This window comes from Symphalangus syndactylus, chromosome 20, assembly GCF_028878055.3.
Source record: "Symphalangus syndactylus isolate Jambi chromosome 20, NHGRI_mSymSyn1-v2.1_pri, whole genome shotgun sequence".
NCBI classification, from domain to species: domain Eukaryota; kingdom Metazoa; phylum Chordata; class Mammalia; order Primates; family Hylobatidae; genus Symphalangus; species Symphalangus syndactylus.
In genome coordinates, this window is record NC_072442.2 from 46,604,954 (window position 1) to 46,619,882 (window position 14,929).

Sequence of the window (14,929 nt, forward strand, 5' to 3'; positions counted from 1 at the left end):
AAACACTTCTGAATGCTACTAATTCATTAGGTTAATTTAACACGTACCTTCTAAAATTTATATTTAAGGAATCTAGTCTCCTATCAGGGAGTAAAGTGCGCTCTGGAAATTTTCTTTTTCCTTTATAAACAAAAAACATGGCCGGGCGTGGTGGCTCCTGCCTGTAATCCTAGCACTTTGGGAGGCAGAGGAAGATGGATCAACTGAGGTCAGGAGTTCGAGACTAGCCTGGCCAACATGGTGAACCCCTATCTCTACTAAACATACAAAAATTAGCTGGGTGTGGTAGCAGGTGCCTGTAATCCCGGCTACTCTGGAGGCTGAGGCAGGAAAATCACATGAAACCAGGAGGCAGAGGATGCAGTGAGCCGAGACTGCACCACTGCACTCCAGCCTGGGCGACAGAGTGAGACTCCGTCTCAAAAACAAACAAAAACACTAGGGATTAACAAAACTGGTAAAAAATGAACATAACCTAAATATGACAACATGTGGACAATAAAAATTAAATGAGCATAATGAGACTGAAGATTAAATATGGTTAGTATCCACTAAATCTCTGATAAGGATATAATCGTTCTTTTATTTTTGTTTATTTGAGATGACATCTCGCTCTGCCGCCCAGGCTAGAGTGCAATGACGCAATCTCAGCTCACTGCAACCTCTGCCTGCCGGGTTCAAGTGATTCTCCTGTCTCAGCTTCCTGAGTAGCTGGGATTACAGGCATGTGCCACCACTCCTGGCTAATTTTTGCATTTTTAGTAGAGACGGGGTTTCACCATGTTTGCCAGGCTGGTCTCGAACTCCTGACCTCAGGTGATCCACTCAGCTCAGCCTCCCAAAGTGCTGGGATTACAGGCATGAGCCACCATGCCCAGCCTAATCTTTGTTTTAATAAGAGAATGTTTTTTAACTTTTTAGAAGAGTAGATTTGTTAACAGAGCAAAAGTTGTAAAACAAATAGAAATAAAGTTTAAAAATAAAGCTGGGCAGAGTGGTATGTTCCTATAGTCCAGCTACTCTGGAGGCTGAGGCTGGAGCATTGCTTGAGCCCAGGAGTTGGAGTCCAGCCTGGGTGACACAGTGAGATCCCATCACTAAAAAATAAATTAAAATATACTGCATTTGCCATGGCTTGTGCCTATAATCCCAGCTACTTGGAAGGCAGACGTGGGAAGATCGCTTCAGGCCAGGAGTTCAACACCAGCCTGGGCAACATAGTGACATCCCATCAATAAAGACCCATCTATAAAACATCATTACATCATCTAAAGGTAAGTGCTGTTAATGGTCCACAGATTTCTATATTTTAACTAAATATTAAGAACTTACTGTACCTTGTATTCTCTTATTATTCTTTGAAAACGATTTTCAATGGTTATTTTTGCTTCCAATTGCAAAATATATAATCATAAAAAATGTGGGAAAATAGCAAAAAATAAAGAAATCACAATCATCTCAAACTCAGCCAAAATGGAGCTATGTAATACCTTGCATCGTGTTTTTCAGTCCAGGTATTATTTTAAACCCTTTCCCATCCCTATACAATACATATATATATATATATATATATATATATATATATTTTTTTTTTTTTTTTTTTTTTTTGAGATGGAGTCTCACTCTGTTGCCCAGGCTGGAATGCAGTGGCGTGATCTCGGCTCACTGCAAGCTCCGCCTCCCGGGTTCACACCATTCTCCTGCCTCAGCCTCCTGAGTAGCTGGGACTACAGGTGCCCACCGCCACGCCTGGCTAATTTTTTTTTTTGTATTTTTTTTTTTATTAGAGATGGGGCTTCACCATGTTAGCTAGGATGGTCTCGATCTCCTGACCTTGTGATCCGCCTGCCTTGGCCTCCCAAAGTGCTAGGATTACAGGAGTGAGCCACTGTGCCCAGCCGACAATATGATTTTTAATAGCTCTATAATATTTAATCATATGAATGGTTTCACAGTTTAACTCTCCTACTCCATATTAATTCCTTACTGTTAGATATTTAATTATTTCTAAGTTTTTAGTATTATATATGTTGCTGCAATAAACATTTTCTTTTTTCATTCTTTGTAGAGACAAGATCTCACTCTGTTGCCCAGGCTGGAGTGCAGTGGTACGATCAAAGCTCACTGTAGCCTCAAACTCCTAGGCTCAAGCAATCCCCCACCTCAGCCTCCCGAGTGGCTGGGACTACAGATGCGTGCTACCACGCCTGGCAAATATTTTATTTTTTTTGTAGAGATGGGGTTTTGTCATGTTGCTCGGGCTGGTCTTGAACTCTAGGACTCAAGTGATCCTCCTGCCTCAACCTCCCAAAGTGCTGGGATTACAAATGTGAGCCACTGTACCCAGCCTACAATGAACGTTTTTATACTTAAACGCTTGACAATATAGATGATTACTTGCTAAAGGCAAATTGTTAGGTTAAAAGGTGTGTTAAGTATTTTAAGGCCCTTGAAATAGGAACACTTGAAAAGTAGAAACACTTTTCCAGAAAGGTTTTATCAATCTATAATCCCAGCACAGTACCTGATAGTATAGTGCCTATCTTGGTATATTCCCATAAGTAATGAATATCAGAAACACTTTAAAAGTAATTCTCAATTTGATAGATGGACAATGGTATCTTTCTGTTGTTTTTAAATCACATTTATCTAATTACTGAAGAGGCTGGTGCTGTTAAAAAATCATGTTTTTACCATTGGTAATTTTATTCGTATTTGATATGTCTTCTATACCCTTTTCTGTTGAAATTCAAGAGCTTTTCCTATTGATTTATTAAAAAATGATTTATACATTAGGGCCATTATTATACTTGTAACTACTTTATTCTAGTTTGCCATTTGTCTTTTCTTTATGGCGTGTGTGCATATATATAAGTATATATATATTTTTTGAGATGGAGTTTTGTTCTGTCGTCCAGGCTGGAGTGCAGTGGTATGATCTCTGCTCACTGCAACCTCCGCCTCCCAGGTTCAAGCGATTCTCGTGCCTCAGCCTCCCACATCTGGGATTACGGACGTGCAACACCAAGTCTGGCTAATTTTGTATTTTTAGTAGAGACAGGGTTTCACCACGTTGGCCAGGCTGGTCTCGAACTCCAGACCTCAGGTATCTGCCCACCTCGGCCTCCCAAAATGCTGAGATTACAGGCGAGAGCCACTGTGCCCCAGCCTATTTATGGTATATTTTCGATAAGTGGAAGGGGTTTTCTGTTTCTACTAAACAGCCAGCATCAATTTTTATTTTTATGATATTTTCATTAGTTTTATCCTTAAAATTGTTCCCCATTACAGACACTGATGGTCACGTATTTTCTTCTCTTAAATTTTTGCTTTACATATAATTCTTTATCTGGTGTTTTATTTTTGTGTATGGTACAAGTAAAGTGAGAAGCCAACTAATTCTTCTTCAAATAACCAACCCAGCATTGTTCCCTAAATTATCCCTCCTTTCTTCGTTGACTGAGCTGTCATCTCTACCAGAGTTTGGACTTTGATGTATGCTAGATTATTACCAGCCTGTCTACTCTGCTCAATGGATTCATACATGTTTTTATCTCTGTAACTTTACAGTAGTATATTGAAGAAGCTCTTCTCCTCTATACATCCTTCTTTTTCATAACTATCTTGGCTATTTCCAATCATGTGTATTTCCAAATGAACATGAGAATCATTCTTATGAGGGGGAATAACCTCCAATAAAAAAAGAAACAGACAAAAACCTAAGCTCTGAGTGAAATTAGGTTAAATATCTAAGTTTAGGAAATACTAAAATCTGTATAGCATATTTGGTTTTTTAGAAGAACAATGCCTCTCCAATTATTCAACACTTTTATGTCTCTCAGTAAAGTTTTAAAATTGATTTTTATTTTTAGAGATAAGGTCTCACTATGTTGCCCAGACTGGTCTTGAACTTCTGGACTTAAGTGATCCTCCCACCTTGGCTTCCCAAAGTGCTAGGATTACAGGCGTGAGCCATTGGGCCCAGCTTCCCAATAAAGTTTTATAGTTTTTGTTGTTTAAATTCCTTCATTCCTTCATAAAGATTCCTAGCTATGTTTTTTTGGTTGCAATGGTGATGGGATTTTTCTATTATATTTCAGAAACAGTATGGAAGTATGAAGGAAATATATTTTTATATATTTATTTTATATATGGCTACTTTACTCTTATTTATAATATCTAAGTTTTTTTAAAAATCTGACTGTTTTGAATTTCCTAGGTAGACAGTCATATCACCTACAAATACAACTTGTATCCTCCTTACTAACAGGTATACCTGCTTTTGGGTATGAGAAGCTGTACCAAAACAAAGACATATAAAAGGGGAAAGAGAGGCTCTAATTGCTAAGAACTTAGAAGCATGCGGGTTCACCTGAACAGAAGGCCCAGAGGCAGTCAAGGTCCTATAAAAGGGATAATAAAATTTACCTAATGTGAAAAGCATAAGTTAACAGTACTATCATGACAGACTGAATCTAGAATTAGGACTTCCTACTGAAACAGAGGACATCAGTAAATGAACTGCAAAAGCAGAATGCTCTTTATATAAAATGATTTTATTCTTGGCTTTAGGATGAAAAGAAGTATGCACTTGGAAGGTCAGTGAGAAACAAACAATGGTACATAAATGAGGCAAGCAGAATCTAAACAGAATGAGAATTTTGGTGACAGAAGTGGTGATGACCAAACAGCAAATGCTAGATTTGATTACTGCTTGCATGTGGGGTGGAATTGTGACAGTGAAGAAAAGAAATTACCCTGCAGTATGATAAGGAAGCTGCAGAAGGGAAAAGATGCAAGGGAATTTTTTTGTTTGTTTGTTTCTAGCATAATAAGATTAAAGAGTTACCAAGACATCTATTTGGAAAGGCCTCCAGAGAACAAGATATACGCAGCTGAATAAAAGAGGATAGCAAGACACATCTGAACGTCTTCTGCAAATAGTAAAGAATAGTCTTGTAGCAAGCCGTAGATAACGTAAGAAGATGGATCATATAATTAAGCTGGAGTAATACAAAAGCAGGACAGATTCTGGGCTACAATACTAGCATATACCTATAATAATCTGAAGAAAAGGGGGAATAAAAAAATGACAAAGATGAAAGATGAAATGTTACATCAGACATAGGAAGAAAGAGTTCCAAAAATGACCTGAAGGAAATTCAACTGGGTCAAAAGCAAACCCTGAATATATAAAGTATTTTTAAATAAAAAATAGATAAAATGCTATATGACCTAAAAATTCCACTACTTGGTTTATAGCAGCTCTGCTCATAATTGCCCCAAACTAGAAAACAACCCAGTTGGCCTTCAGTGGGTCAACAGATAAACAAATGATAGTACACCCACACAATTAAATACTATTCAACAATAAAAAGGGATGTTTGACACATGCAACGACTTGGATGAATCTCAAAGGCATTATGCTGAAGACAGCCAGTCCCAAAAGGTGACATAGTATATGACATTTATATGACATTCTTGAAAAGATAAAACTACAGGGATGGAGAACACATTGGTAGTTACCAGGGTTACTAAAACGAGATGGTGACCAGTAAGGGACAGCATGAAGGAATTTTTGGGGGTGATGCAAATGTTCTATATCCTGATTTTTACAGTGGTTCCATGAATCTATACATGTATGAAATTTCATAAAACTACACACAAAAAGAGAAAAATTCATTTTACTGCATAATAAACCAGATAAAATAATAATAAATTCTATTCTTTAATGCAATTGTATGTAGGATGACAGATATCCATTAAAGTTTCTAAAGTTTCACTAGGTTTTATTTTTGTTCCTGAACATTACTTACAAATTGTTCTCCCTCCATATTTTAAAACCTAATTTCAAATCTGAGGGAAAAAAAACTTCATTTTTCTGTATCATTGCATTTACTGAATAGGTATCTAATGATAAATAACTTGCTTCCTAAAAAAAATTCAATACCAAAAACTGTTCATCTTTCCGTCTGGAGAAAAAATTGGAAATGAGGAATCGGAACTACAACCTTAACTTTGCCAAAGTACTTCTATACAGCAGGATATTAATTCTTGTCATCTTCAGTGACAACAAGGATACTTCTGTTTGTGACTGAAAAACTGTGAGATTTTACATTATTTTTAAAAGTTTTTTTTTTCTTCAAGGTTGTCTGCCCAATACAGCATGAAACAAAAAGCTGCTATAGTGAGCCGAGATTGCGCCACTGCACTCCAGCCTGGGCGACAGAGCGAGACTCCGTCTCAAAAAAAAAAAAAAAAAAAAAAAAAAAAGCTGCTATAATATACGAGTTTTACTGTCAATGTGCCTTATGTTGTTGATGGAATCATGATTTCCTTCTCAGCCCAACCTCAAAAATCACGTATGTGGACAGGGACAAAGACAATATGAACACTGTTTGATTAAATGATCACAGGGGCAATCTGTTCTAAACATAATTCAGTACAATTCTGACCTTTTCAGAACCTTACTAATCTTGTTACCTGTCATCAGGTCCCTTCCCCCACCTAGTCAGTACAATAACATCAAATTTTACATTGTGTGTTTCTTAAATAAAAGCAAGATCTTATTACAAGAAATTGAGAATTGGGTAAAGAAGATGTCAAGATTAATGTTCACAGACTAAAATAGCTGATTCATCAATAAACCCTTTACCAAAAAAATTAAATTTCCACAACACAATCCTCTTCCACTCATTGGCTTCTAGCTCTGTTTTTAACATCTGTAAAGTCTTTCTCCATAGAAACAGAGCTGACGCTGTTGAGCCCTGGCAACAGCTTTCAAAAGCGGCTGTTCTGTATTTAACTAGTTTGACCTATATGCAAGTGTTCATCTCTGTCAATGTGGACTGTCCAAAATTACAGAGGTGATGTTTTTCTTTGTTATGTAACACACATATATCTTGCATTGGGGTCATTAGCTGAGTACATTAAGCCATTTCTGGATGTGAGAAAGGTATAACTGAAAAGGCTGGCTATAATTAATATAAAACTAGAAATTCTTTGCTAACTCAATTTTATCATCAGTAGTTTAATATTTAAATTGCTTGCAACTTTAAAAACAGCACCAAAGTTACCTATGTAGCCATGTGGTAACTACCACAACTGAGATGTTATAAAATGCTTCTTCATATGGCATTTTAACTCACTTCTGCCTAGTGTTTAATCCTCAGTATCTCATTAGGGTCCGTTAGACCCAATCTCAGTTTCTGAGTTTCTGTTTTAAGTAGTACTATTTATAAAAATTGATATCTCATGACTTTTTTCCTTTTTATAAGTCTTCCAAAGAGCAAACAAACAAAATAAAAAAAAAAACCCACATTTAAAAAAATAGAATAAAATTCTATCTTACAATTGCCATTTGGATCTACTAGATCTTTTTATAAATCTAAGACATATTATGCTATTTCATCATACTAGAAATTACATCATTACTAATCAATTATTCTCAACTATGCTTAAAAAGGATTAAAATAAGAAAATAGAAGAATGAAGTCTTTGCCCATGCCTATGTCCTGAATGGTACTGCCTAGGTTTTCTTTTAGGATTTTTATGGTTTTAGGTCTTACATTTAAGTCTTTAATCCATCTTGAGTTAATTTTTGTATAAGGTGTAAGGAAGGGGTCCGGTTTCAGTTTTCTGCATATGGCTAGCCAGTTTTCCCAACACCATTTATTAAATAGGGAATCCTTTCCCCATTGCTTGTTTTTGTCAGGTTTGTCAAAGATCAGATGGTTGTCGATGTGTGGCATTATTTCTGAGGCCTCTGTTCTGTTCCTTTAGTCTATATATCTGTTTTGGTACCAGTACCATGCTGTTTCGACAGTGTGGTGATTCCTGAAGGATCCAGAACCAGAAATACCATTTGACCCAGCAATCCCATTACAATCATTCTACTATAAATACACATGCACACATGTTTATTGAGGCACTGTTCACAATAGCAAAGACTTGGAACCAACCCAAATGCTCATTAATAATAGACTAGATAAGGAAATGTGGCACATATACACCATGGAATACTATGCAGCTATAAAAACGGATGAGTTCATGTCCTTGGCAGGGACATGGATGAAGCTGGAAACCATCATTCTCAGCAAACCAACACAGGAACAGAAAACCAAACACCACATGTTCTCATTCATAAGTGGGAAATGAACAATGAGAACACATGATCACAGGGAGGGGAACATCATACACTGGGGCCTGTCAGGGGCTGGGGTGCTAGGGGAGGGATAGCATTAGGCAAAATACCTAATGTAGATGACGGGTTGATGGGTGCAGCCAATCACCATGGCACATGTATACCTATGTAACAAACCTGCAAGTTCTGCACATGTATCCCAGAACTTAAAGTATAATAAAAAATGACTAAATTACTTAGAAGAATGACACAACAGTGAAACAAGTATCACTATGATATCATTCTTCAGTTTTCTTGCTGTGTTGTGCAAGGTATGTGTTATCTTTCAAGAAGGCATAAAAGAAGTCTGGAGCTAACATCTTTTGTGACCTGATTCCACATTTTATTGAATATGATTAAGCATTAACATTTGTAAGTTCTCTGGCCAGAATGACGAAGAAAATCTGAGGAAACTGTTTTCGAATTATTAGATGAGTCAGAAGTTGAACACAAAGAATAAGATAGCAGCATTTAGGACTCTAATAAAGATGCTGAAATTGATGATTATAAGTAAAATCTCAGTCTATGTGCCTTCAGATGATGATACCCTACATACATTTTCTCAAACTCAAGAATCAATGAGTGAATAATATACTTTTAATCTAAGGACAAAGCATTTTCATTCAGTTACTTATTCAATAGAAAGTCTTCTTTGTGGAATATTTTGTGACAAGAAATGAGGCCATCCCATTTTGCTAAAAGGACACATGACAGTATTCTTTTATCTTTTATTTCATTTGTGCACCAAATTTTCTTGATATAGTTTAAAAGTAGACAGATGCTGAAGGCAGGTATTACAGAGAGATAGCCAGAAGAAATAGATGAAGTAGACATTAAAAAATTGGATTGACCATAAAAAACAGAATTGATCATTCTGAAAGGTATCTACAAATCTAAAAATAAAAATGTTTTGCAACTGTGGAACACATAATGGTCATCCTCTCTTCAACAAAATTAGGAGACAAAGATCTCAAAAAAATTCTTAAAGCATTATGTTTTGATGCTGTAAGTGCAAGAAGAACCAGAAGTAATAACAATTTAGAAGCCAACAAAGATGTATTTGAAACTTAGAATCAGTATTTGTAAGTTGATGCAGGACAGCTGATGAACAGTTAGTTGCATTCAGAGGCTCCTGCCCATTTGGAGGAGTTGAGTATCCCTAATTCAAAAATTCAAAATCCAAAATGTTCCAAAATCTGAAAGGTGGACCACACACAGGGGGTTACTGTATGATAATCTTTTAATCAAAACACAACATCAGCTGGGCATGGTAGCCCACACCTGTCATTTCAGCACTTTGGGAGGCTGAGGCAGGAGGATCGCTTGAGCCCAGGAGTTTGAGACCAGCCTGGGCAACCTAGGGAGACCTTGTCTCTACAACAAGATTTCTAAAATTAGCCAGGTATGGTGGTGCACACCTGTAGTCCCAGCTATTCGGGAGGCTGAGGTAGGAGGACGGCTTGAGCCCAGGAGGTTGAGGCTGTGGTGAGCCATGATGGTGCCACTGCATTCCAGCCTAGGCAATGGAGTGAGACCCCATCTCAAAAAACCAAACCAAAACAAAAGCCCCCCACAACATTGTAGGTGGTGACTGAAACTGCTGCTGTTGTTTAACAGCTTATCCAGGTATTCTGGTGATGCCATTGTGCTGCTTAGTTACCCTAAACTCACTATTTTTTCACTGTATTAATGGTGTGTCATATTTTTTACCGTTAAGTACTTGTGTCTCAATACATGTATGAAAACGATTATTTATCAGGCATATAAATTTACAATCAGAAACAATGGTGATGCCAACCAACCGCAGACCATCCACATCTAGTGGCTGAGATAGTGACGCCTTAGCTTTCTGATAATTCAATGTACACAGACTTTGTTTCAGTAACAAAATTATTTAAAATATTGTACAGAATTACCTTCAGGCTGTGTGTACAAGGTATATACAAAACATAAATGGATTTCATGTTTAGACCAGAGTCCCAACGCCAAGATATCTTAATGTATATGCAAATATTCCAAAAACCAAAATCCAAAACACCTCAAGACCAGGAAAACATGGCATAAAAATTTTATTTATATATTCAAGTTCTTATTTAATTTGTAATAGTTTTTTTATCTCTTTATTCTTGTGTTTTGTAAATTATTTGGAAAATAATCTAAAATAATTTTTTAAACAGAGTTTATTCAACCTAGATAGTAAATGGTGATGACTGTTTTTCTTGGTACACTGAGGGTTAAAAAGATAAGTGAAGCAGAAACAATCTTAGTATTAGGAATGAACTGCAAAACTGACTGGTTCCGGGACTTTCTGAAGAGCTGAAATAGTGACTGGCCTTGCACCAACCCACCAAGACCCACACCTGCTAGAACCAATGAGACTGATCTAGCTGGAGACCTGAACAAGAACTTAATGAAATGCTGGAAAGCAGGAAAGGAAACGACCTTGTATAAAATTGAAACAATGACCCAACAAGCAGACTTAAAGCACTAAGAGGATTGCTATAAAGGGAATATTTAATATTATTTTACCCTCAACAAAAATTTTAAAAGGCAGGAAATGGCAGGATAGATTAATTCAGTAGAGCTTACTTACTAGATTTTTTTTTTAAAGATGAGATGTTATATTTCTGAGTGTTATTCATGTCGATCTATGTAAATCTATTATTCATTTTATTTTTTTGGGACAGGGTCTCATTCTGTTGCCCAAGCTGGAGTGCAGTGGCACTGTCACAGCTCACTGCAGCCTTGACCTCCCCGGCTCAAGGGACCTTCCCACCTCAGCCTCCTAAGTGGCTGGAACCACAGGTGTGTGCCACCATGCCTGGCTAATTTTTCACTTTTGTAGAGGTGGGGTCTCACTATGTTGCCCAGGATGGTCTTCAACTCCTGGGCTCAAATGATCCTCTGCCTCGGCATCCTGAAGTGCTGGGATTACAGGCGTGGGCCACTGTGCTCAGCATATTCATTTTAATATCTGTATGCTATTCCATTTCCTACTAAGGAAGAGTAACGATGTTTCTTTTCCCTCTATTACAAATAGCATGGCAATCAACATCCTGGTACATGTCGTGTTGTTTATCATAGGTAGTGGTCTTGAAGTAGAACTCATGGGGTTTGTGAATCTTCGTTTTTCTAAGATGTCAAATTTATTTGCAAGATACTACCTACTTGGTATATTCTTCTAGTTTATACTCCAACTAGCAATGTATATCAGACCCTGTTTCTCCATAACCCCCCAAAGTCTTGGTTTTACCAGCTGTTGTAAATTTTGCCAGATTGTTTAAGAAATAATCCCTCTTTTATTATACATTTTCCTGAATATCTTTTCATTTGCTTTTCTTCAATTGGGTTCTTTCTCTGAGAACTATGTGTTAAATCCTTCGACAGTTTTTTAAAATTGTGGTGTTTATATTTTTCTTATTATACAAGACTTTTTATAGAGAATTTATTATAGAGGATGCCAATTCTTTGTAGATTATATACATTGCAAATATCTTCTCCCAGTTTGAGACATTTGTATTCAGTGTAATTTGTCATACAGAATTTTCTTTATATTAATGTAGCCAAATTAACAGTTCTAATGGATTTACTTTCTGTATCAATTCTTCCCTAGCCTCAAATCTTAAAACATTTTTGCCTATTTGTCTTCTAAATAAGTTTTTCTCCTAGAAGTTTTAGTAGGCTTTTTTTATGTTTTTGTTTTTTTGTAAATCCATTTGCAATTTTGTGTGCTGTGAGGTAGGAATTGCATTTTATCTTTTTCCAAACAGGTAGTCAATTATCTCAGCTCCGTTTATGGCACAGCCAGCCTATTATTCCCCTCTGATCTGTATCATCACTTGTCATAGAGCAGGCTCTTCCTTCCTGTGTTCTATTGTTTCCTTGGTCTGTTTTTGCATGAATATATAACAGTTTCAATTACTATTGCTTTCTAGTAAGTCTTGATATGTGGTAAAAGTAAATCTTCATTATTCTTCAAAATTCTCATAACTCTTCAAGCCTCAAAAAAAAATTGAATCAAGTTGTCAAATGTTAAAAAATTCCTATTAGACTTCACTGGAAATACACTCAACTTACAGACCAAGATGGGCAGAACTGTCATTTTTATGACATTGTCAGTTCTCCCATACATGAACATGTTATATCTTACCATTTATTAGCTGCTTAAAAAAAGATTTTCAAAAATGTTTAGAATTTTCTCCTTAAAGGTCTTGCACATTTCCTGTTAGATTGAATCCTAAGCACTTTACATTCTGATTTCTGCTATAAATCAAATTGTTTTTAAAATTACCTTTTTAGTATCATCACATTGTCTTTGAGTCTTGTTATTTCTTTCTTGCCTTCTAAAGTATTTGAGTTTCCATTGTTTCTTTCCCAGTTCCTCCCTATGCTTTGGAAAAGTTTGGGCACAATGTATAACTTTCACATGCACATTTGACTTAAAGTTACGTTAACTAACATTATTATCTTCTTTTTTTTTTTTTGACACGGAGTTTCACTTTTGTTACCTAGGCTGGAATCCAGTGGCACGATCTTGGCTCACTGCAACCTCCGTCTCCCAGGTTCAAGCAATTCTCCTGCCTCAGCCTCCTGAGTAGCTAGGATTACAGATGTGCGCCACCAAGCCCAACTAATTTTTGTATTTTTTTAGTAGAGATGGGGTTTCACCATGTTGACCAGGCTGGTCTTGAACTCCCTATCATCTTCCCCAATAATACAAGGAGCTTACATGAATTTAATCTACTTCCCAAACGTTTTTTTCCATATTTTAGTTCTGTCCTTTAAAAGCATCCATATCATTATTGTTTTACTCAGTGAATGCTGTTAAAATTTGTTAAAACTTTTTATTGCAAAATACAACGCGCATAGAGAAAAGTTACAAAATGTGAATATATGCCTCAATGAACTGTCACAAAATGAACACCTACGTAATCATAAGAAACAGAACACTGCTAGCATCCTGGGAGCACCTCCTCACAACCCCTCCCAAGCACTCCTCCCTGACCTTTCCCCATAGGTAACCACAATCTGATTTTTATGGTAATAATTCATTTTCCTTTATAATTTTACCACCCAAGCATGCGTTGTTAAACACTATACTTTAGGTAAGCTCTCTATAAATGGAATCACACAGTATGTGTTCTTTTTAAAATCTGGTTTCTTTTGCTCAATAATTTGTGAGATTCACAACTGTGTATAGCTGTAGGCTATTTATTTTCATTACTGCCTTGTATTCCATTATATATTTCTATGATCATTCATCCAGTTACTGGATATAAAATTCTAAGTTGACAGTTATTTTCTTTCAGCTCTTTAAAATGGCCTTTGATTGACTTTCTGTTTCCATCATTTCTACTGAGAAGACAGCTACTAGCTAGTCGTTGCTTATTTGAAGGTAATTTTCCTTTGCCCTCTAGCTCCTCTTAAGATTTTTCTCGTTTTTGGTTTTCAGCAATTTAACAATAATGCCTATATATGTAGAGTTCTTTGGTATTTCTCCTGCTCAGGGTTCATATCATTTCTACAATTTATTGACTAATGTTTTCCATCAGTTTTAGAAAGTTCTAAACCATATTCTCTTCAAATCCTGGTTTTGATCCATTCTCTTTCTCTTGCCTTTCTGGAACTTTAAATACACGCACCAGACTTTTAAATGGTATTCTCTCTCTCTCTCTCTCACTCTCTCTTAATTCCTTTCATTCTTTGTCTCTGGTTATTTTCATCTTACATCTTTCAGTACACTAATTCTCTCTTCAGATGTGTCTAACCTGCTATTTAAACTCATTCACTTGAGTTAATTTTACTTACTGATTTTCTCAGTTCTAGAATTTATATTTGTTTATTTTTACAGTTTCCAGTACTCTGCCAAAAATCTGTCTTGTTTTTTATCCCCTTGAATGTGGTAAGTATAATTCTTTCAAAAGTCTGTATCTGAGAATTCCAATATCTAGAGGCTGTTTCAACCATCTTTTCTTTTTCTTGATGTTGTTTGTGTATCTGTTTCCAGTTGCTTTTGATTATAAGCCAGACATTGCATTTGCAAACTAGAAATAATTTGTGACCTTACATGATACTACTTTCCTCCAGGAAGGATTTACAATTCTGCCAGATGCCTAGGGGCGCTAGCAATTTAGGAACCCTCAATCTAATTTTAGGGACTGACGTGATTCAAAGCTGATCTGCGGCCTTGGTGAGAGTATGTCTATTCCTGGTTAACCCTTGCTCCTATGGTGTAGCCCTTCAGGGTCTTGACTCAAAATGAGTTATGTTCATCAGGTGTCCCCTCCTTAGGGGCCATGGGCGCTAATCTCTGCCACTAGCCTGTCAAAGGGCTGCTTAGGTTTTAGCAGCTTCCTGCAGAACTGGCTAATTTAATCTCGAGAGGAACAGTGACCCAGTATACCAGGAGGACCTTTGTTCTAGGCCTCCATTTTTCTTCTTTGATACCTTCAAGCAAAACATGTTTAAATATTGTGTTGAGCTTTTCTGGTAGTCTTCAGCGGAACGCATGATTCAAATGACCTAATTTGCCACTACTAGAAGTAGAACTCCCAGACTTTATCTATATTTTCACCAATTTCATTGCTCATCATTGTTTCTTGGCTCTACTGTTTCCTTCTGGGTTCAACTTCCTTCAGTCTCAGTACATCTTGCTTCATAATCTTCCAACAAGCTTCTGCAACTAGTTAATTCTATTATCCTTTGCCTGAAGAAAAAAAGTCTTTATTTCACTCTCATTCCTGAATG

General features: G+C 36.6%; 1 protein-coding gene across 7 annotated transcripts in view; it reads right to left on the bottom strand.

The window, feature by feature from the left end:
- Positions 1-14,929, bottom strand: part of NSF (N-ethylmaleimide sensitive factor, vesicle fusing ATPase) — a 167,085-nt gene that overhangs the window by 66,005 nt on the left and 86,151 nt on the right. The gene's annotated exons all lie outside the window — the stretch shown is intronic.